Genomic DNA, 18,335 nt, shown 5'->3' with positions numbered 1-18,335 from the left:
AGCTCTCTAATTCAGTGACATTCCACAATTTATACAGACACTTCATATTTATTTATATAATAGATGTTCTGTTGGCTTCTTTGAAGCGATATGACTCATGAGGCCGTACCTGCAAATGGGAAGCCTGTTTGCGGCGAGCAGCAGTTGCGCTGATCGGGTGCGACGCCAGCCTTCTGCAACTCCTCGTTAGTATAGTGGACAGTATCTCCGCCTGTCACGCGGAAGACCGGGGTTCGATTCCCCGACGGGGAGGTCTAGTCCTTTACTTCTGCCCAAAGACCCATTCAAAAGTTATTGCTCCATTTACAAGTGACACAAAGAGCTGGCCAGGGGCCCCGGGCGACAGTTTTGAGCAAAAGAATTGCGTTGGTCGGGAATCGAACCCGGGTCATCTGCTTGGAAGGCAGCTATGCTCACCACTATACCACCAACGCAGGCATTTTGCTTGTTTGCTGAACGCCACCTTACGCGGTCAATGCTCCCAACACATTATCAGTGACTGTGTGCAGAGGAACTGAAACTCTGTCTGTTTGGACCAGCAACTGAAAAAAATGCATTAACCTATGGACCTGACCTACAAATCTCTTCATTGAAAAACAAGCTCTCTAATTCAGTGACATTCCACAATTTATACAGACACTTCATATTTATTTATATAATAGATGTTCTGTTGGCTTCTTTGAAGCGATATGACTCATGAGGCCGTACCTGCAAATGGGAATCCTGTTTGCGACGAGCAGCAGTTGCGCTGATCGGGTGCGACGCCTCCTTCCGCAACTCCTCGTTAGTATAGTGGACAGTATCTCCGCCTGTCACGCGGAAGACCGGGGTTCGATTCCCCGACGGGGAGGTCTAATTCTTTACTGCTGCCCAAAGACCCATTCAAAAGTTATTGCTCCAGCTACAAGTGACACAAAGAGCTGGCCAGGGTCCCGGGAGACATTTTTGAGCAAAAGAATTGCGTTGGCCGGGAATCGAACCCGGGTCAACTGCTTGGAAGGCAGCTATGCTCACCACTATACCACAAACGCAGGCATTTTGCTTGTTTGCTGAACGCCACCTTACGCGGCCAATGCTCCCAACACATTATCAGTGACTGTGTGCAGAGGAACTGAAACTCTGTCTGTTTGGACTCGCAACTGAAAAAAATGCATTAACCTATGGACTCTACCTACCAATCTCTTCATTGAAAAACAAGCTCTCTAATTCAGTGACATTCCACAATTTATACAGACACTTCATATTTATTTATATAATAGATGTTCTGTTGGCTTCTTTGAAGCGATATGACTCATGAGGCCGTACCTGCAAATGGGAAGCCTGTTTACAGCGAGCAGCAGTTGCGCTGATCGGGTGCGACGCCAGCCTTCTGCAACTCCTCGTTAGTATAGTGGACAGTATCTCCGCCTGTCACGCGGAAGACCGGGGTTCGATTCCCCGACGGGGAGGTCTAGTCCTTTACTGCTGCCCAAAGACCCATTCAAAAGTTATTGCTCCATTTACAAGTGACACAAAGAGCTGGCCAGGGGCCCCGGGTGACAGTTTTGAGCAAAAGAATTGCGTTGGTCGGGAATCGAACCCGGGTCAACTTCTTGGAAGGCAGCTATGCTCACCACTATACCACCAACGCAGGCATTTTGCTTGTTTGCTGAACGCCACCTTACGCGGTCAATGCTCCCAACACATTATCAGTGACTGTGTGCAGAGGAACTGAAACTCTGTCTGTTTGGACTCGCAACTGAAAAAAATGCATTAACCTATGGACTCTACCTACCAATCTCTTCATTGAAAAACAAGCTCTCTAATTCAGTGACATTCCACAATTTATACAGACACTTCATATTTATTTATATAATAGATGTTCTGTTGGCTTCTTTGAAGCGATATGACTCATGAGGCCGTACCTGCAAATGGGAAGCCTGTTTGCGGCGAGCAGCAGTTGCGCTGATCGGGTGCGACGCCAGCCTTCCGCAACTCCTCGTTAGTATAGTGGACAGTATCTCCGCCTGTCACGCGGAAGACCGGGGTTCGATTCCCCGACGGGGAGGTCTAATTCTTTACTGCTGCCCAAAGACCCATTCAAAAGTTATTGCTCCAGCTACAAGTGACACAAAGAGTTGGCCAGGGTCCCGGGAGACATTTTTGAGCAAAAGAATTGCGTTGGCAGGGAATCGAACCCGGGTCAACTGCTTGGAAGGCAGCTATGCTCACCACTATACCACCAACGCAGGCATTTTGCTTCTTTTCTGAACGCCACCTTAGGCGGTCAATGCTCCCAACACATTTTCAGCGACTGTGTGCAGAGGAACTGAAACTCTGTCTGTTTGGACTCGCAACTGAAAAAAATGCATTAACCTATGGACTCTACCTACCAATCTCTTCATTGAAAAACAAGCTCTCTAATTCAGTGACATTCCACAATTTATACAGACACTTCATATTTATTTATATAATAGATGTTCTGTTGGCTTCTTTGAAGCGATATGACTCATGAGGCCGTACCTGCAAATGGGAAGCCTGTTTGCGGCGAGCAGCAGTTGCGCTGATCGGGTGCGATGCCTCCTTCCGCAACTCCTCGTTAGTATAGTGGACAGTATCTCCGCCTGTCACGTGGAAGACCGGGGTTCGATTCCCCGACGGGGAGGTCTAATTCTTTTTGCTGCTGCCCAAAGACCCATTCAAAAGTTATTGCTCCAGCTACAAGTGACACAAAGAGCTGGCCAGGGTCCCGGGAGACATTTTTGAGCAAAAGAATTGCGTTGGCCGGGAATCGAACCCGGGTCAACTGCTTGGAAGGCAGCTATGCTCACCACTATACCACCAACGCAGGCATTTTGCTTGTTTGCTGAACGCCACCTTACGCGGTCAATGCTCCCAACACATTTTCAGCGACTGTGTGCAGAGGAACTGAAACTCTGTCTGTTTGGACTCGCAACTGAAAAAAATGCATTAACCTATGGACTCTACCTACCAATCTCTTCATTGAAAAACAAGCTCTCTAATTCAGTGACATTCCACAATTTATACAGACACATCATATTTATTTATATAATAGATGTTCTGTTGGCTTCTTTGAAGCGATATGACTCATGAGGCCGTACCTGCAAATGGGAAGGATGTTTGCGGCGAGCAGCAGTTGCGCTGATCGGGTGCGACGCCAGCCTTCTGCAACTCCTCGTTAGTATAGTGGACAGTATCTCCGCCTGTCACGCGTAAGACCGGGGTTCGATTCCCCGACGGGGAGGTCTAGTCCTTTACTGCTGCCCAAAGACCCATTCAAAAGTTATTGCTCCATTTACAAGTGACACAAAGAGCTGGCCAGGGGCCCCGGGAGACAGTTTTGAGCAAAAGAATTGCGTTGGCCGGGAATCGAACCCGGGTCAACTGCTTGGAAGGCAGCTATGCTCACCACTATACCACCAATGCAGGCATTTTGCTTGTTTGCTGAACGCCACCTTAGGCGGTCAATGCTCCCAACACATTTTCAGCGACTGTGTGCAGAGGAACTGAAACTCTGTCTGTTTGGACTCGCAACTGAAAAAAATGCATTAACCTATGGACTCTACCTACCAATCTCTTCATTGAAAAACAAGCTCTCTAATTCAGTGACATTCCACAATTTATACAGACACTTCATATTTATTTATATAATAGATGTTCTGTTGGCTTCTTTGAAGCGATATGACTCATGAGGCCGTACCTGCAAATGGGAAGGATGTTTGCGGCGAGCAGCAGTTGCGCTGATCGGGTGCGACGCCAGCCTTCTGCAACTCCTCGTTAGTATAGTGGACAGTATCTCCGCCTGTCACGCGGAAGACCGGGGTTCGATTCCCCGACGGGGAGGTCTAGTCCTTTACTGCTGCCCAAAGACCCATTCAAAAGTTATTGCTCCATTTACAAGTGACACAAAGAGCTGGCCAGGGGCCCCGGGAGACAGTTTTGAGCAAAAGAATTGCGTTGGCCAGGAATCGAACCCGGGGCAACTGCTTGGAAGGCAGCTATGCTCACCACTATACCACCAACGCAGGCATTTTGCTTGTTTGCTGAACGCCACCTTACGCGGTCAATGCTCCCAACACATTATCAGTGACTGTGTGCAGAGGAACTGAAACTCTGTCTGTTTGGACTCGCAACTGAAAAAAATGCATTAACCTATGGACTCTACCTACCAATCTCTTCATTGAAAAACAAGCTCTCTAATTCAGTGACATTCCACAATTTATACAGACACTTCATATTTATTTATATAATAGATGTTCTGTTGGCTTCTTTGAAGCGATTTGACTCATGAGGCCGTACCTGCAAATGGGAAGCCTGTTTGCGGCGAGCAGCAGTTGCGCTGATCGGGTGCGACGCCTCCTTCCGCAACTCCTCGTTAGTATAGTGGACAGTATCTCCGCCTGTCACGCGGAAGACCGGGGTTCGATTCCCCGACGGGGAGGTCTAACTCTTTACTGCTGCCCAAAGACCCATTCAAAAGTTATTGCTCCAGCTACAAGTGACACAAAGAGTTGGCCAGGGCCCCGGGAGACATTTTTGAGCAAAAGAATTGCGTTGGCCGGGAATCGAACCCGGGTCAACTGCTTGGAAGGCAGCTATGCTTACCACTATACCACCAACGCAGGCATTTTGCTTGTTTGCTGAACGCCACCTTAGGCGGTCAATGCTCCCAACACATTTTCAGCGACTGTGTGCAGAGGAACTGAAACTCTGTCTGTTTGGACTCGCAACTGAAAAAAATGCATTAACCTATGGACTCTACCTACCAATCTCTTCATTGAAAAACAAGCTCTCTAATTCAGTGACATTCCACAATTTATACAGACACTTCATATTTATTTATATAATAGATGTTCTGTTGGCTTCTTTGAAGCGATATGACTCATGAGGCCGTACCTGCAAATGGGAAGGATGCTTGCGGCGAGCAGCAGTTGCGCTGATCGGGTGCGACGCCAGCCTTCTGCAACTCCTCGTTAGTATAGTGGACAGTATCTCCGCCTGTCACGCGGAAGACCGGGGTTCGATTCCCCGACGGGGAGGTCTAGTCCTTTACTGCTGCCCAAAGACCCATTCAAAAGTTATTGCTCCATTTACAAGTGACACAAAGAGCTGGCCAGGGGCCCCGGGCGACAGTTTTGAGCAAAAGAATTGCGTTGGTCGGAATCGAACCCGGGTCAACTTCTTGGAAGGCAGCTATGCTCACCACTATACCACCAACGCAGGCATTTTGCTTGTTTGCTGAACGCCACCTTACGCGGCCAATGCTCCCAACACATTATCAGTGACTGTGTGCAGAGGAACTGAAACTCTGTCTGTTTGGACTCGCAACTGAAAAAAATGCATTAACCTATGGACTCTACCTACCAATCTCTTCATTGAAAAACAAGCTCTCTAATTCAGTGACATTCCACAATTTATACAGACACTTCATATTTATTTATATAATAGATGTTCTGTTGGCTTCTTTGAAGCGATATGACTCATGAGGCCGTACCTGCAAATGGGAAGCCTGTTTGCGGCGAGCAGCAGTTGCGCTGATCGGGTGCGAGGCCAGCCTTCTGCAACTCCTCGTTAGTATAGTGGACAGTATCTCCGCCTGTCACGCGGAAGACCGGGGTTCGATTCCCCGACGGGGAGGTCTAGTCCTTTACTGCTGCCCAAAGACCCATTCAAAAGTTATTGCTCCATTTACAAGTGACACAAAGAGCTGGCCAGGGGCCCCGGGCGACAGTTTTGAGCAAAAGAATTGCGTTGGTCGGGAATCGAACCCGGGTCAACTTCTTGGAAGGCAGCTATGCTCACCACTATACCACCAACGCAGGCATTTTGCTTGTTTGCTCAACGCCACCTTACGCGGTCAATGCTCCCAACACATTATCAGTGACTGTGTGCAGAGGAACTGAAACTCTGTCTGTTTGGACTCGCAACTGAAAAAAATGCATTAACCTATGGACTCTACCTACCAATCTCTTCATTGAAAAACAAGCTCTCTAATTCAGTGACATTCCTCAATTTATATAGACACTTTATATTTAATTATATATTACATGTTCTGTTGGATTCTCTTTGCTTCTGTGAAGCGATATGACTCATGAGGCCGTACCTGCAAATGGGAAGCCTGTTTGCGGCGAGCAGCAGTTGCGCTGATCGGGTGCGACGCCAGCCTTCCGTAACTCCTCGTTAGTATAGTGGACAGTATCTCCGCCTGTCACGCGGAAGACCGGGGTTCGATTCCCCGACGGGGAGGTCTAATTCTTTACTGCTGCCCAAAGACCCATTCAAAAGTTATTGCTCCAGCTACAAGTTACACAAAGAGTTGGCCAGGGCCCCGGGAGACATTTTTGAGCAAAAGAATTGCGTTGGCCGGGAATCGAACCCGGGTCAACTGCTTGGAAGGCAGCTATGCTCACCACTATACCACCGACGCAGGCATTTTGCTTGTTTGCTGAACGCCACCTTAGGCGGTCAATGCTCCCAACACATTTTCAGCGACTGTGTGCAGAGGAACTGAAACTCTGTCTGTTTGGACTCGCAACTGAAAAAAATGCATTAACCTATGGACTCTACCTATCAATCTCTTCATTGAAAAACAAGCTCTCTAATTCAGTGACATTCCACAATTTATACAGACACTTCATATTTATTTATATAATAGATGTTCTGTTGGCTTCTTTGAAGCGATATGACTCATGAGGTCGTACCTGCAAATGGGAAGGATGTTTGCGACGAGCAGCAATTGCGCTGATCAGGTGCGACGCCAGCCTTCTGCAACTCCTCGTTAGTATAGTGGACAGTATCTCCGCCTGTCACGCGGAAGACCGGGGTTCGATTCCCCGACGGGGAGGTCTAGTCCTTTACTGCTGCCCAAAGACCCATTCAAAAGTTATTGCTCCAGCTACAAGTGACACAAAGAGTTGGCCAGGGTCCCGGGAGACATTTTTGAGCAAAAGAATTGCGTTGGCCGGGAATCGAACCCGGGTCAACTGCTTGGAAGGCAGCTATGCTCACCACTATACCACCAACGCAGGCATTTTGCTTGTTTTCTGAACGCCACCTTAGGCGGTCAATGCTCCCAACACATTTTCAGCGACTGTGTGCAGAGGAACTGAAACTCTGTCTGTTTGGACTCGCAACTGAAAAAAATGCATTAACCTATGGACTCTACCTACCAATCTCTTCATTGAAAAACAAGCTCTCTAATTCAGTGACATTCCACAATTTATACAGACACTTCATATTTATTTATATAATAGATGTTCTGTTGGCTTCTTTGAAGCGATATGACTCATGAGGCCGTACCTGCAAATGGGAAGGATGTTTGCGGCGAGCAGCAGTTGCGCTGATCGGGTGCGACGCCAGCCTTCTGCAACTCCTCGTTAGTATAGTGGACAGTATCTCCGCCTGTCACGCGGAAGACCGGGGTTCGATTCCCCGACGGGGAGGTCTAATTCTTTACTGCTGCCCAAAGACCCATTCAAAAGTTATTGCTCCAGCTACAAGTGACACAAAGAGCTGGCCAGGGTCCCGGGAGACATTTTTGAGCAAAAGAATTGCGTTGGCCGGGAATCGAACCCGGGTCAACTGCTTGGAAAGCAGCTATGCTCACCACTATACCACCAACGCAGGCATTTTGCTTGTTTGCTGAACGCCACCTTACGCGGTCAATGCTCCCAACACATTATCAGTGACTGTGTGCAGAGGAACTGAAACTCTGTCTGTTTGGACCAGCAACTGAAAAAAATGCATTAACCTATGGACCTGACCTACCAATCTCTTCATTGAAAAACAAGCTCTCTAATTCAGTGATATTCCTCAATTTATACAGACACTTTATATTTAATTATATATTACATGTTCTGTTGGCTTCTCTTTGCTTCTGTGAAGCGATATGACTCATGAGGCCGTACCTGCAAATGGGAAGCCTGTTTGCGGCGAGCAGCAGTTGCGCTGATCGGGTGCGACGCCAGCCTTCTGCAACTCCTGGTTAGTATAGTGGACAGTATCTCCGCCTGTCATGCGGAAGACCGGGGTTCGATTCCCCGAAGGGGAGGTCTAATTCTTTACTGCTGCCCAAAGACCCATTCAAAAGTTATTGCTCCAGCTACAAGTGACACAAAGAGTTGGCCAGGGCCCCGGGAGACATTTTTGAGCAAAAGAATTGCGTTGGCCGGGAATCGAACCCGGGTCAACTGCTTGGAAGGCAGCTATGCTCACCACTATACCACCAACGCAGGCATTTTGCTTGTTTGCTGAACGCCACCTTAGGCGGTCAATGCTCCCAATACATTTTCAGCGACTGTGTGCAGAGGAACTGAAACTCTGTCTGTTTGGACTCGCAACTGAAAAAAATGCATTAACCTATGGACTCTACCTACCAATCTCTTCATTGAAAAACAAGCTCTCTAATTCAGTGACATTCCACAATTTATACAGACACTTCATATTTATTTATATAATAGATGTTCTGTTGGCTTCTTTGAAGCGATATGACTCATGAGGCCGTACCTGCAAATGGGAAGCCTGTTTGCGACGAGCAGCAGTTGCGCTGATCGGGTGCGACGCCAGCCTTCCGTAACTCCTCGTTAGTATAGTGGACAGTATCTCCGCCTGTCACGCGGAAGACCGGGGTTCGATTCCCCGACGGGGAGGTCTAATTCTTTACTGCTGCCCAAAGACCCATTCAAAAGTTATTGCTCCAGCTACAAGTGACACAAAGAGTTGGCCAGGGCCCCGGGAGACAGTTTTGAGCAAAAGAATTGCGTTGGCCGGGAATCGAACCCGGGTCAACTGCTTGGAAGGCAGCTATGCTCACCACTATACCACCAACGCAGGCATTTTGCTTGTTTGCTGAACGCCACCTTAGGCGGTCAATGCTCCCAACACATTATCAGCGACTGTGTGCAGAGGAACTGAAACTCTGTCTGTTTGGACTCGCAACTGAAAAAAATGCATTAACCTATGGACTCTACCTACCAATCTCTTCATTGAAAAACAAGCTCACTAATTCAGTGACATTCCACAATTTATACAGACACTTCATATTTATTTATATAATAGATGTTCTGTTGGCTTCTTTGAAGCGATATGACTCATGAGGCCGTACCTGCAAATGGGAAGCCTGTTTGCGACGAGCAGCAGTTGCGCTGATCGGGTGCGACGCCTCCTTCCGCAACTCCTCGTTAGTATAGTGGACAGTATCTCCGCCTGTCACGCGGAAGACCGGGGTTCGATTCCCCGACGGGGAGGTCTAGTCCTTTACTGCTGCCCAAAGACCCATTCAAAAGTTATTGCTCCATTTACAAGTGACACAAAGAGCTGGCCAGGGGCCCCGGGCGACAGTTTTGAGCAAAAGAATTGCGTTGGTCGGGAATCGAACCCGGGTCAACTTCTTGGAAGGCAGCTATGCTCACCACTATACCACCAACGCAGGCATTTTGCTTGTTTGCTCAACGCCACCTTACGCGGTCAATGCTCCCAACACATTATCAGTGACTGTGTGCAGAGGAACTGAAACTCTGTCTGTTTGGACTCGCAACTGAAAAAAATGCATTAACCTATGGACTCTACCTACCAATCTCTTCATTGAAAAACAAGCTCTCTAATTCAGTGACATTCCTCAATTTATATAGACACTTTATATTTAATTATATATTACATGTTCTGTTGGCTTCTCTTTGCTTCTGTGAAGCGATATGACTCATGAGGCCGTACCTGCAAATGGGAAGCCTGTTTGCGGCGAGCAGCAGTTGCGCTGATCGGGTGCGACGCCAGCCTTCCGTAACTCCTCGTTAGTATAGTGGACAGTATCTCCGCCTGTCACGCGGAAGACCGGGGTTCGATTCCCCGACGGGGAGGTCTAATTCTTTACTGCTGCCCAAAGACCCATTCAAAAGTTATTGCTCCAGCTACAAGTTACACAAAGAGTTGGCCAGGGCCCCGGGAGACATTTTTGAGCAAAAGAATTGCGTTGGCCGGGAATCGAACCCGGGTCAACTGCTTGGAAGGCAGCTATGCTCACCACTATACCACCGACGCAGGCATTTTGCTTGTTTGCTGAACGCCACCTTAGGCGGTCAATGCTCCCAACACATTTTCAGCGACTGTGTGCAGAGGAACTGAAACTCTGTCTGTTTGGACTCGCAACTGAAAAAAATGCATTAACCTATGGACTCTACCTATCAATCTCTTCATTGAAAAACAAGCTCTCTAATTCAGTGACATTCCACAATTTATACAGACACTTCATATTTATTTATATAATAGATGTTCTGTTGGCTTCTTTGAAGCGATATGACTCATGAGGTCGTACCTGCAAATGGGAAGGATGTTTGCGACGAGCAGCAATTGCGCTGATCAGGTGCGACGCCAGCCTTCTGCAACTCCTCGTTAGTATAGTGGACAGTATCTCCGCCTGTCACGCGGAAGACCGGGGTTCGATTCCCCGACGGGGAGGTCTAGTCCTTTACTGCTGCCCAAAGACCCATTCAAAAGTTATTGCTCCAGCTACAAGTGACACAAAGAGTTGGCCAGGGTCCCGGGAGACATTTTTGAGCAAAAGAATTGCGTTGGCCGGGAATCGAACCCGGGTCAACTGCTTGGAAGGCAGCTATGCTCACCACTATACCACCAACGCAGGCATTTTGCTTGTTTTCTGAACGCCACCTTAGGCGGTCAATGCTCCCAACACATTTTCAGCGACTGTGTGCAGAGGAACTGAAACTCTGTCTGTTTGGACTCGCAACTGAAAAAAATGCATTAACCTATGGACTCTACCTACCAATCTCTTCATTGAAAAACAAGCTCTCTAATTCAGTGACATTCCACAATTTATACAGACACTTCATATTTATTTATATAATAGATGTTCTGTTGGCTTCTTTGAAGCGATATGACTCATGAGGCCGTACCTGCAAATGGGAAGGATGTTTGCGGCGAGCAGCAGTTGCGCTGATCGGGTGCGACGCCAGCCTTCTGCAACTCCTCGTTAGTATAGTGGACAGTATCTCCGCCTGTCACGCGGAAGACCGGGGTTCGATTCCCCGACGGGGAGGTCTAATTCTTTACTGCTGCCCAAAGACCCATTCAAAAGTTATTGCTCCAGCTACAAGTGACACAAAGAGCTGGCCAGGGTCCCGGGAGACATTTTTGAGCAAAAGAATTGCGTTGGCCGGGAATCGAACCCGGGTCAACTGCTTGGAAAGCAGCTATGCTCACCACTATACCACCAACGCAGGCATTTTGCTTGTTTGCTGAACGCCACCTTACGCGGTCAATGCTCCCAACACATTATCAGTGACTGTGTGCAGAGGAACTGAAACTCTGTCTGTTTGGACCAGCAACTGAAAAAAATGCATTAACCTATGGACCTGACCTACCAATCTCTTCATTGAAAAACAAGCTCTCTAATTCAGTGATATTCCTCAATTTATACAGACACTTTATATTTAATTATATATTACATGTTCTGTTGGCTTCTCTTTGCTTCTGTGAAGCGATATGACTCATGAGGCCGTACCTGCAAATGGGAAGCCTGTTTGCGGCGAGCAGCAGTTGCGCTGATCGGGTGCGACGCCAGCCTTCTGCAACTCCTGGTTAGTATAGTGGACAGTATCTCCGCCTGTCATGCGGAAGACCGGGGTTCGATTCCCCGAAGGGGAGGTCTAATTCTTTACTGCTGCCCAAAGACCCATTCAAAAGTTATTGCTCCAGCTACAAGTGACACAAAGAGTTGGCCAGGGCCCCGGGAGACATTTTTGAGCAAAAGAATTGCGTTGGCCGGGAATCGAACCCGGGTCAACTGCTTGGAAGGCAGCTATGCTCACCACTATACCACCAACGCAGGCATTTTGCTTGTTTGCTGAACGCCACCTTAGGCGGTCAATGCTCCCAATACATTTTCAGCGACTGTGTGCAGAGGAACTGAAACTCTGTCTGTTTGGACTCGCAACTGAAAAAAATGCATTAACCTATGGACTCTACCTACCAATCTCTTCATTGAAAAACAAGCTCTCTAATTCAGTGACATTCCACAATTTATACAGACACTTCATATTTATTTATATAATAGATGTTCTGTTGGCTTCTTTGAAGCGATATGACTCATGAGGCCGTACCTGCAAATGGGAAGGATGTTTGCGGCGAGCAGCAGTTGCGCTGATCGGGTGCGACGCCAGCCTTCTGCAACTCCTCGTTAGTATAGTGGACAGTATCTCCGCCTGTCACGCGGAAGACCGGGGTTCGATTCCCCGACGGGGAGGTCTAGTCCTTTACTGCTGCCCAAAGACCCATTCAAAAGTTATTGCTCCATTTACAAGTGACACAAAGAGCTGGCCAGGGGCCCCGGGCGACAGTTTTGAGCAAAAGAATTGTGTTGGCCGGGAATCAAACCCGGGTCAACTGCTTGGAAGGCAGCTATGCTCACCACTATACCACCAACGCAGGCATTTTGCTTGTTTGCTGAACGCCACCTTAGGCGGTCAATGCTCCCAACACATTATCAGCGACTGTGTGCAGAGGAACTGAAACTCTGTCTGTTTGGACTCGCAACTGAAAAAAAATGCATTAACCTATGGACTCTACCTACCAATCTCTTCATTGAAAAACAAGCTCTCTAATTCAGTGACATTCCACAGTTTATACAGACACTTCATATTTATTTATATAATAGATGTTCTGTTGGCTTCTTTGAAGCGATATGACTCATGAGGCCGTACCTGCAAATGGGAAGCCTGTTTGCGGCGAGCAGCAGTTGCGCTGATCGGGTGCGACGCCAGCCTTCTGCAACTCCTGGTTAGTATAGTGGACAGTATCTCCGCCTGTCATGCGGAAGACCGGGGTTCGATTCCCCGAAGGGGAGGTCTAATTCTTTACTGCTGCCCAAAGACCCATTCAAAAGTTATTGCTCCAGCTACAAGTGACACAAAGAGTTGGCCAGGGCCCCGGGAGACATTTTTGAGCAAAAGAATTGCGTTGGCCGGGAATCGAACCCGGGTCAACTGCTTGGAAGGCAGCTATGCTCACCACTATACCACCAACGCAGGCATTTTGCTTGTTTGCTGAACGCCACCTTAGGCGGTCAATGCTCCCAATACATTTTCAGCGACTGTGTGCAGAGGAACTGAAACTCTGTCTGTTTGGACTCGCAACTGAAAAAAATGCATTAACCTATGGACTCTACCTACCAATCTCTTCATTGAAAAACAAGCTCTCTAATTCAGTGACATTCCACAATTTATACAGACACTTCATATTTATTTATATAATAGATGTTCTGTTGGCTTCTTTGAAGCGATATGACTCATGAGGCCGTACCTGCAAATGGGAAGCCTGTTTGCGACGAGCAGCAGTTGCGCTGATCGGGTGCGACGCCTCCTTCCGCAACTCCTCGTTAGTATAGTGGACAGTATCTCCGCCTGTCACGCGGAAGACCGGGGTTCGATTCCCCGACGGGGAGGTCTAATTCTTTACTGCTGCCCAAAGACCCATTCAAAAGTTATTGCTCCAGCTACAAGTGACACAAAGAGCTGGCCAGGGTCCCGGGAGACATTTTTGAGCAAAAGAATTGCGTTGGCCGGGAATCGAACCCGGGTCAACTGCTTGGAAGGCAGCTATGCTCACCACTATACCACCAACGCAGGCATTTTGCATGTTTGCTGAACGCCACCTTAGGCGGTCAATGCTCCCAACACATTTTCAGCGACTGTGTGCAGAGGAACTGAAACTCTGTCTGTTTGGACTAGCAACTGAAAAAAATGCATTAACCTATGGACTCTACCTACCAATCTCTTCATTGAAAAACAAGCTCTCTAATTCAGTGACATTCCACAATTTATACAGACACTTCATATTTATTTATATAATAGATGTTCTGTTGGCTTCTTTGAAGCGATATGACTCATGAAGCCGTACCTGCAAATGGGAAGGATGTTTGCGGCGAGCAGCAGTTGCGCTGATCGGGTGCGACGCCAGCCTTCTGCAACTCCTCGTTAGTATAGTGGACAGTATCTCCGCCTGTCACGCGGAAGACCGGGGTTCGATTCCCCGACGGGGAGGTCTAGTCCTTTACTGCTGCCCAAAGACCCATTCAAAAGTTATTGCTCCATTTACAAGTGACACAAAGAGCTGGCCAGGGGCCCCGGGAGACAGTTTTGAGCAAAAGAATTGCGTTGGCCGGGAATCGAACCCGGGTCAACTGCTTGGAAGGCAGCTATGCTCACCACTATACCACCAACGCAGGCATTTTGCTTGTTTGCTGAACGCCACCTTAGGCGGTCAATGCTCCCAACACATTTTCAGCGACTGTGTGCAGAGGAACTGAAACTCTGTCTGTTTGGACTCGCAACTGAAAAAAATGCATTAACCTATGGACTCTACCTACCAATCTCTTCATTGAAAAAGAAGCTCTCTAATTCAGTGACATTCCACAATTTATACAGACACTTCATATTTATTTATATAATAGATGTTCTGTTGGCTTCTTTGAAGCGTTATGACTCATGAGGCCGTACCTGCAAATGGGAAGCCTGTTTGCGGCGAGCAGCAGTTGCGCTGATCGGGTGCGACGCCTCCTTCCGCAACTCCTCGTTAGTATAGTGGACAGTATCTCCGCCTGTCACGTGGAAGACCGGGGTTCGATTCCCCGACGGGGAGGTCTAATTCTTTACTGCTGCCCAAAGACCCATTCAAAAGTTATTGCTCCAGCTACAAGTGACACAAAGAGCTGGCCAGGGTCCCGGAAGACATTTTTGAGCAAAAGAATTGCGTTGGCCGGGAATCGAACCCGGGTCAACTGCTTGGAAGGCAGCTATGCTCACCACTATACCACCAACGCAGGCATTTTGCTTGTTTGCTGAACGCCACCTTACCCGGTCAATGCTCCCAACACATTATCAGTGACTGTGTGCAGAGGAACTGAAACTCTGTCTGTTTGGACCAGCAACTGAAAAAAATGCATTAACCTATGGACCTGACCTACCAATCTCTTCATTGAAAAACAAGCTCTCTAATTCAGTGACATTCCTCAATTTATACAGACACTTTATATTTAATTATATTTTACATGTTCTGTTGGCTTCTCTTTGCTTCTGTGAAGCGATATGACTCATGAGGCCGTACCTGCAAATGGGAAGCCTGTTTGCGGCGAGCAGCAGTTGCGCTGATCGGGTGCGACGCCAGCCTTCCGCAACTCCTCGTTAGTATAGTGGACAGTATCTCCGCCTGTCACGCGGAAGACTGGGGTTCGATTCCCCGAAGGGGAGGTCTAATTCTTTACTGCTGCCCAAAGACCCATTCAAAAGTTATTGCTCCAGCTACAAGTGACACAAAGAGTTGGCCAGGGCCCCGGGAGACATTTTTGAGCAAAAGAATTGCGTTGGCCGGGAATCGAACCCGGGTCAACTGCTTGGAAGGCAGCTATGCTCACCACTATACCACCAACGCAGGCATTTTGCTTGTTTGCTGAACGCCACCTTAGGCGGTCAATGCTCCCAACACATTTTCAGCGACTGTGTGCAGAGGAACTGAAACTCTGTCTGTTTGGACTCGCAACTGAAAAAAATGCATTAACCTATGGACTCTACCTACCAATCTCTTCATTGAAAAACAAGCTCTCTAATTCAGTGACATTCCACAATTTATATAGACACTTTATATTTAATTATATATTACATGTTCTGTTGGCTTCTCTTTGCTTCTGTGAAGCGATATGACTCATGAGGCCGTACCTGCAAATGGGAAGCCTGTTTGCGGCGAGCAGCAGTTGCGCTGATCGGGTGCGACGCCAGCCTTCCGTAACTCCTCGTTAGTATAGTGGACAGTATCTCCGCCTGTCACGCGGAAGACCGGGGTTCGATTCCCCGACGGGGAGGTCTAATTCTTTACTGCTGCCCAAAGACCCATTCAAAAGTTATTGCTCCAGCTACAAGTTACACAAAGAGTTGGCCAGGGCCCCGGGAGACATTTTTGAGCAAAAGAATTGCGTTGGCCGGGAATCGAACCCGGGTCAACTGCTTGGAAGGCAGCTATGCTCACCACTATACCACCGACGCAGGCATTTTGCTTGTTTGCTGAACGCCACCTTAGGCGGTCAATGCTCCCAACACATTTTCAGCGACTGTGTGCAGAGGAACTGAAACTCTGTCTGTTTGGACTCGCAACTGAAAAAAATGCATTAACCTATGGACTCTACCTATCAATCTCTTCATTGAAAAACAAGCTCTCTAATTCAGTGACATTCCACAATTTATACAGACACTTCATATTTATTTATATAATAGATGTTCTGTTGGCTTCTTTGAAGCGATATGACTCATGAGGTCGTACCTGCAAATGGGAAGGATGTTTGCGACGAGCAGCAATTGCGCTGATCAGGTGCGACGCCAGCCTTCTGCAACTCCTCGTTAGTATAGTGGACAGTATCTCCGCCTGTCACGCGGAAGACCGGGCTTCGATTCCCCGACGGGGAGGTCTAGTCCTTTACTGCTGCCCAAAGACCCATTCAAAAGTTATTGCTCCAGCTACAAGTGACACAAAGAGTTGGCCAGGGTCCCGGGAGACATTTTTGAGCAAAAGAATTGCGTTGGCCGGGAATCGAACCCGGGTCAACTGCTTGGAAGGCAGCTATGCTCACCACTATACCACCAACGCAGGCATTTTGCTTGTTTTCTGAACGCCACCTTAGGCGGTCAATGCTCCCAACACATTTTCAGCGACTGTGTGCAGAGGAACTGAAACTCTGTCTGTTTGGACTCGCAACTGAAAAAAATGCATTAACCTATGGACTCTACCTACCAATCTCTTCATTGAAAAACAAGCTCTCTAATTCAGTGACATTCCACAATTTATACAGACACTTCATATTTATTTATATAATAGATGTTCTGTTGGCTTCTTTGAAGCGATATGACTCATGAGGCCGTACCTGCAAATGGGAAGGATGTTTGCGGCGAGCAGCAGTTGCGCTGATCGGGTGCGACGCCAGCCTTCTGCAACTCCTCGTTAGTATAGTGGACAGTATCTCCGCCTGTCACGCGGAAGACCGGGGTTCGATTCCCCGACGGGGAGGTCTAATTCTTTACTGCTGCCCAAAGACCCATTCAAAAGTTATTGCTCCAGCTACAAGTGACACAAAGAGCTGGCCAGGGTCCCGGGAGACATTTTTGAGCAAAAGAATTGCGTTGGCCGGGAATCGAACCCGGGTCAACTGCTTGGAAGGCAGCTATGCTCACCACTATACCACCAACGCAGGCATTTTGCTTGTTTGCTGAACGCCACCTTACGCGGTCAATGCTCCCAACACATTATCAGTGACTGTGTGCAGAGGAACTGAAACTCTGTCTGTTTGGACCAGCAACTGAAAAAAATGCATTAACCTATGGACCTGACCTACCAATCTCTTCATTGAAAAACAAGCTCTCTAATTCAGTGATATTCCTCAATTTATACAGACACTTTATATTTAATTATATATTACATGTTCTGTTGGCTTCTCTTTGCTTCTGTGAAGCGATATGACTCATGAGGCCGTACCTGCAAATGGGAAGCCTGTTTGCGGCGAGCAGCAGTTGCGCTGATCGGGTGCGACGCCAGCCTTCTGCAACTCCTGGTTAGTATAGTGGACAGTATCTCCGCCTGTCATGCGGAAGACCGGGGTTCGATTCCCCGAAGGGGAGGTCTAATTCTTTACTGCTGCCCAAAGACCCATTCAAAAGTTATTGCTCCAGCTACAAGTGACACAAAGAGTTGGCCAGGGCCCCGGGAGACATTTTTGAGCAAAAGAATTGCGTTGGCCGGGAATCGAACCCGGGTCAACTGCTTGGAAGGCAGCTATGCTCACCACTATACCACCAACGCAGGCATTTTGCTTGTTTGCTGAACGCCACCTTAGGCGGTCAATGCTCCCAATACATTTTCAGCGACTGTGTGCAGAGGAACTGAAACTCTGTCTGTTTGGACTCGCAACTGAAAAAAATGCATTAACCTATGGACTCTACCTACCAATCTCTTCATTGAAAAACAAGCTCTCTAATTCAGTGACATTCCACAATTTATACAGACACTTCATATTTATTTATATAATAGATGTTCTGTTGGCTTCTTTGAAGCGATATGACTCATGAGGCCGTACCTGCAAATGGGAAGCCTGTTTGCGACGAGCAGCAGTTGCGCTGATCGGGTGCGACGCCTCCTTCCGCAACTCCTCGTTAGTATAGTGGACAGTATCTCCGCCTGTCACGCGGAAGACCGGGGTTCGATTCCCCGACGGGGAGGTCTAATTCTTTACTGCTGCCCAAAGACCCATTCAAAAGTTATTGCTCCAGCTACAAGTGACACAAAGA

General features: G+C 47.8%; 37 non-coding genes across 37 annotated transcripts; 22 read left to right on the top strand and 15 right to left on the bottom strand.

Moving 5' to 3' along the window:
• Nucleotides 1-180: 180 nt before the first annotated feature.
• On the top strand, nt 181-252 carry trnad-guc (transfer RNA aspartic acid (anticodon GUC)). Its single transcript has one exon. It is a non-coding gene; the product is annotated as a tRNA-Asp (tRNA).
• Nucleotides 253-778: 526 nt separating this feature from the next.
• trnad-guc (transfer RNA aspartic acid (anticodon GUC)) lies at nt 779-850 on the top strand. The gene has a single exon. It is a non-coding gene; the product is annotated as a tRNA-Asp (tRNA).
• A 526-nt stretch (nt 851-1,376) lies between these two features.
• On the top strand, nt 1,377-1,448 carry trnad-guc (transfer RNA aspartic acid (anticodon GUC)). Its single transcript has one exon. It is a non-coding gene; the product is annotated as a tRNA-Asp (tRNA).
• A 527-nt stretch (nt 1,449-1,975) lies between these two features.
• trnad-guc (transfer RNA aspartic acid (anticodon GUC)) lies at nt 1,976-2,047 on the top strand. The gene has a single exon. It is a non-coding gene; the product is annotated as a tRNA-Asp (tRNA).
• Nucleotides 2,048-2,755: 708 nt separating this feature from the next.
• Nucleotides 2,756-2,827, bottom strand: trnag-ucc (transfer RNA glycine (anticodon UCC)). The gene has a single exon. It is a non-coding gene; the product is annotated as a tRNA-Gly (tRNA).
• A 944-nt stretch (nt 2,828-3,771) lies between these two features.
• Nucleotides 3,772-3,843, top strand: trnad-guc (transfer RNA aspartic acid (anticodon GUC)). Its single transcript has one exon. It is a non-coding gene; the product is annotated as a tRNA-Asp (tRNA).
• Nucleotides 3,844-4,369: 526 nt separating this feature from the next.
• On the top strand, nt 4,370-4,441 carry trnad-guc (transfer RNA aspartic acid (anticodon GUC)). The gene has a single exon. It is a non-coding gene; the product is annotated as a tRNA-Asp (tRNA).
• A 109-nt stretch (nt 4,442-4,550) lies between these two features.
• trnag-ucc (transfer RNA glycine (anticodon UCC)) lies at nt 4,551-4,622 on the bottom strand. The gene has a single exon. It is a non-coding gene; the product is annotated as a tRNA-Gly (tRNA).
• Nucleotides 4,623-4,967: 345 nt separating this feature from the next.
• On the top strand, nt 4,968-5,039 carry trnad-guc (transfer RNA aspartic acid (anticodon GUC)). The gene has a single exon. It is a non-coding gene; the product is annotated as a tRNA-Asp (tRNA).
• Nucleotides 5,040-5,565: 526 nt separating this feature from the next.
• trnad-guc (transfer RNA aspartic acid (anticodon GUC)) lies at nt 5,566-5,637 on the top strand. The gene has a single exon. It is a non-coding gene; the product is annotated as a tRNA-Asp (tRNA).
• A 537-nt stretch (nt 5,638-6,174) lies between these two features.
• On the top strand, nt 6,175-6,246 carry trnad-guc (transfer RNA aspartic acid (anticodon GUC)). The gene has a single exon. It is a non-coding gene; the product is annotated as a tRNA-Asp (tRNA).
• A 526-nt stretch (nt 6,247-6,772) lies between these two features.
• On the top strand, nt 6,773-6,844 carry trnad-guc (transfer RNA aspartic acid (anticodon GUC)). The gene has a single exon. It is a non-coding gene; the product is annotated as a tRNA-Asp (tRNA).
• Nucleotides 6,845-6,953: 109 nt separating this feature from the next.
• On the bottom strand, nt 6,954-7,025 carry trnag-ucc (transfer RNA glycine (anticodon UCC)). Its single transcript has one exon. It is a non-coding gene; the product is annotated as a tRNA-Gly (tRNA).
• A 345-nt stretch (nt 7,026-7,370) lies between these two features.
• trnad-guc (transfer RNA aspartic acid (anticodon GUC)) lies at nt 7,371-7,442 on the top strand. Its single transcript has one exon. It is a non-coding gene; the product is annotated as a tRNA-Asp (tRNA).
• Nucleotides 7,443-8,159: 717 nt separating this feature from the next.
• Nucleotides 8,160-8,231, bottom strand: trnag-ucc (transfer RNA glycine (anticodon UCC)). The gene has a single exon. It is a non-coding gene; the product is annotated as a tRNA-Gly (tRNA).
• A 345-nt stretch (nt 8,232-8,576) lies between these two features.
• On the top strand, nt 8,577-8,648 carry trnad-guc (transfer RNA aspartic acid (anticodon GUC)). Its single transcript has one exon. It is a non-coding gene; the product is annotated as a tRNA-Asp (tRNA).
• Nucleotides 8,649-8,757: 109 nt separating this feature from the next.
• Nucleotides 8,758-8,829, bottom strand: trnag-ucc (transfer RNA glycine (anticodon UCC)). Its single transcript has one exon. It is a non-coding gene; the product is annotated as a tRNA-Gly (tRNA).
• Nucleotides 8,830-9,173: 344 nt separating this feature from the next.
• Nucleotides 9,174-9,245, top strand: trnad-guc (transfer RNA aspartic acid (anticodon GUC)). Its single transcript has one exon. It is a non-coding gene; the product is annotated as a tRNA-Asp (tRNA).
• Nucleotides 9,246-9,782: 537 nt separating this feature from the next.
• On the top strand, nt 9,783-9,854 carry trnad-guc (transfer RNA aspartic acid (anticodon GUC)). Its single transcript has one exon. It is a non-coding gene; the product is annotated as a tRNA-Asp (tRNA).
• A 526-nt stretch (nt 9,855-10,380) lies between these two features.
• Nucleotides 10,381-10,452, top strand: trnad-guc (transfer RNA aspartic acid (anticodon GUC)). Its single transcript has one exon. It is a non-coding gene; the product is annotated as a tRNA-Asp (tRNA).
• Nucleotides 10,453-10,561: 109 nt separating this feature from the next.
• Nucleotides 10,562-10,633, bottom strand: trnag-ucc (transfer RNA glycine (anticodon UCC)). Its single transcript has one exon. It is a non-coding gene; the product is annotated as a tRNA-Gly (tRNA).
• Nucleotides 10,634-10,978: 345 nt separating this feature from the next.
• trnad-guc (transfer RNA aspartic acid (anticodon GUC)) lies at nt 10,979-11,050 on the top strand. The gene has a single exon. It is a non-coding gene; the product is annotated as a tRNA-Asp (tRNA).
• A 717-nt stretch (nt 11,051-11,767) lies between these two features.
• On the bottom strand, nt 11,768-11,839 carry trnag-ucc (transfer RNA glycine (anticodon UCC)). The gene has a single exon. It is a non-coding gene; the product is annotated as a tRNA-Gly (tRNA).
• A 345-nt stretch (nt 11,840-12,184) lies between these two features.
• trnad-guc (transfer RNA aspartic acid (anticodon GUC)) lies at nt 12,185-12,256 on the top strand. Its single transcript has one exon. It is a non-coding gene; the product is annotated as a tRNA-Asp (tRNA).
• Nucleotides 12,257-12,965: 709 nt separating this feature from the next.
• Nucleotides 12,966-13,037, bottom strand: trnag-ucc (transfer RNA glycine (anticodon UCC)). The gene has a single exon. It is a non-coding gene; the product is annotated as a tRNA-Gly (tRNA).
• Nucleotides 13,038-13,381: 344 nt separating this feature from the next.
• Nucleotides 13,382-13,453, top strand: trnad-guc (transfer RNA aspartic acid (anticodon GUC)). The gene has a single exon. It is a non-coding gene; the product is annotated as a tRNA-Asp (tRNA).
• A 109-nt stretch (nt 13,454-13,562) lies between these two features.
• On the bottom strand, nt 13,563-13,634 carry trnag-ucc (transfer RNA glycine (anticodon UCC)). Its single transcript has one exon. It is a non-coding gene; the product is annotated as a tRNA-Gly (tRNA).
• A 345-nt stretch (nt 13,635-13,979) lies between these two features.
• Nucleotides 13,980-14,051, top strand: trnad-guc (transfer RNA aspartic acid (anticodon GUC)). Its single transcript has one exon. It is a non-coding gene; the product is annotated as a tRNA-Asp (tRNA).
• Nucleotides 14,052-14,161: 110 nt separating this feature from the next.
• trnag-ucc (transfer RNA glycine (anticodon UCC)) lies at nt 14,162-14,233 on the bottom strand. The gene has a single exon. It is a non-coding gene; the product is annotated as a tRNA-Gly (tRNA).
• A 525-nt stretch (nt 14,234-14,758) lies between these two features.
• trnag-ucc (transfer RNA glycine (anticodon UCC)) lies at nt 14,759-14,830 on the bottom strand. The gene has a single exon. It is a non-coding gene; the product is annotated as a tRNA-Gly (tRNA).
• A 536-nt stretch (nt 14,831-15,366) lies between these two features.
• On the bottom strand, nt 15,367-15,438 carry trnag-ucc (transfer RNA glycine (anticodon UCC)). Its single transcript has one exon. It is a non-coding gene; the product is annotated as a tRNA-Gly (tRNA).
• Nucleotides 15,439-15,793: 355 nt separating this feature from the next.
• Nucleotides 15,794-15,865, top strand: trnad-guc (transfer RNA aspartic acid (anticodon GUC)). Its single transcript has one exon. It is a non-coding gene; the product is annotated as a tRNA-Asp (tRNA).
• Nucleotides 15,866-16,572: 707 nt separating this feature from the next.
• Nucleotides 16,573-16,644, bottom strand: trnag-ucc (transfer RNA glycine (anticodon UCC)). Its single transcript has one exon. It is a non-coding gene; the product is annotated as a tRNA-Gly (tRNA).
• Nucleotides 16,645-16,989: 345 nt separating this feature from the next.
• trnad-guc (transfer RNA aspartic acid (anticodon GUC)) lies at nt 16,990-17,061 on the top strand. The gene has a single exon. It is a non-coding gene; the product is annotated as a tRNA-Asp (tRNA).
• Nucleotides 17,062-17,170: 109 nt separating this feature from the next.
• trnag-ucc (transfer RNA glycine (anticodon UCC)) lies at nt 17,171-17,242 on the bottom strand. The gene has a single exon. It is a non-coding gene; the product is annotated as a tRNA-Gly (tRNA).
• A 536-nt stretch (nt 17,243-17,778) lies between these two features.
• Nucleotides 17,779-17,850, bottom strand: trnag-ucc (transfer RNA glycine (anticodon UCC)). Its single transcript has one exon. It is a non-coding gene; the product is annotated as a tRNA-Gly (tRNA).
• A 344-nt stretch (nt 17,851-18,194) lies between these two features.
• trnad-guc (transfer RNA aspartic acid (anticodon GUC)) lies at nt 18,195-18,266 on the top strand. The gene has a single exon. It is a non-coding gene; the product is annotated as a tRNA-Asp (tRNA).
• The last annotated feature ends 69 nt before the right edge of the window (nt 18,267-18,335 follow it).

This window comes from Pseudorasbora parva, chromosome 2 (assembly GCF_024679245.1).
Source record: "Pseudorasbora parva isolate DD20220531a chromosome 2, ASM2467924v1, whole genome shotgun sequence".
In the NCBI taxonomy this organism is placed as follows: Eukaryota; Metazoa; Chordata; class Actinopteri; order Cypriniformes; family Gobionidae; genus Pseudorasbora; species Pseudorasbora parva.
This window is presented reverse-complemented; position numbering and strand designations above follow the sequence as displayed.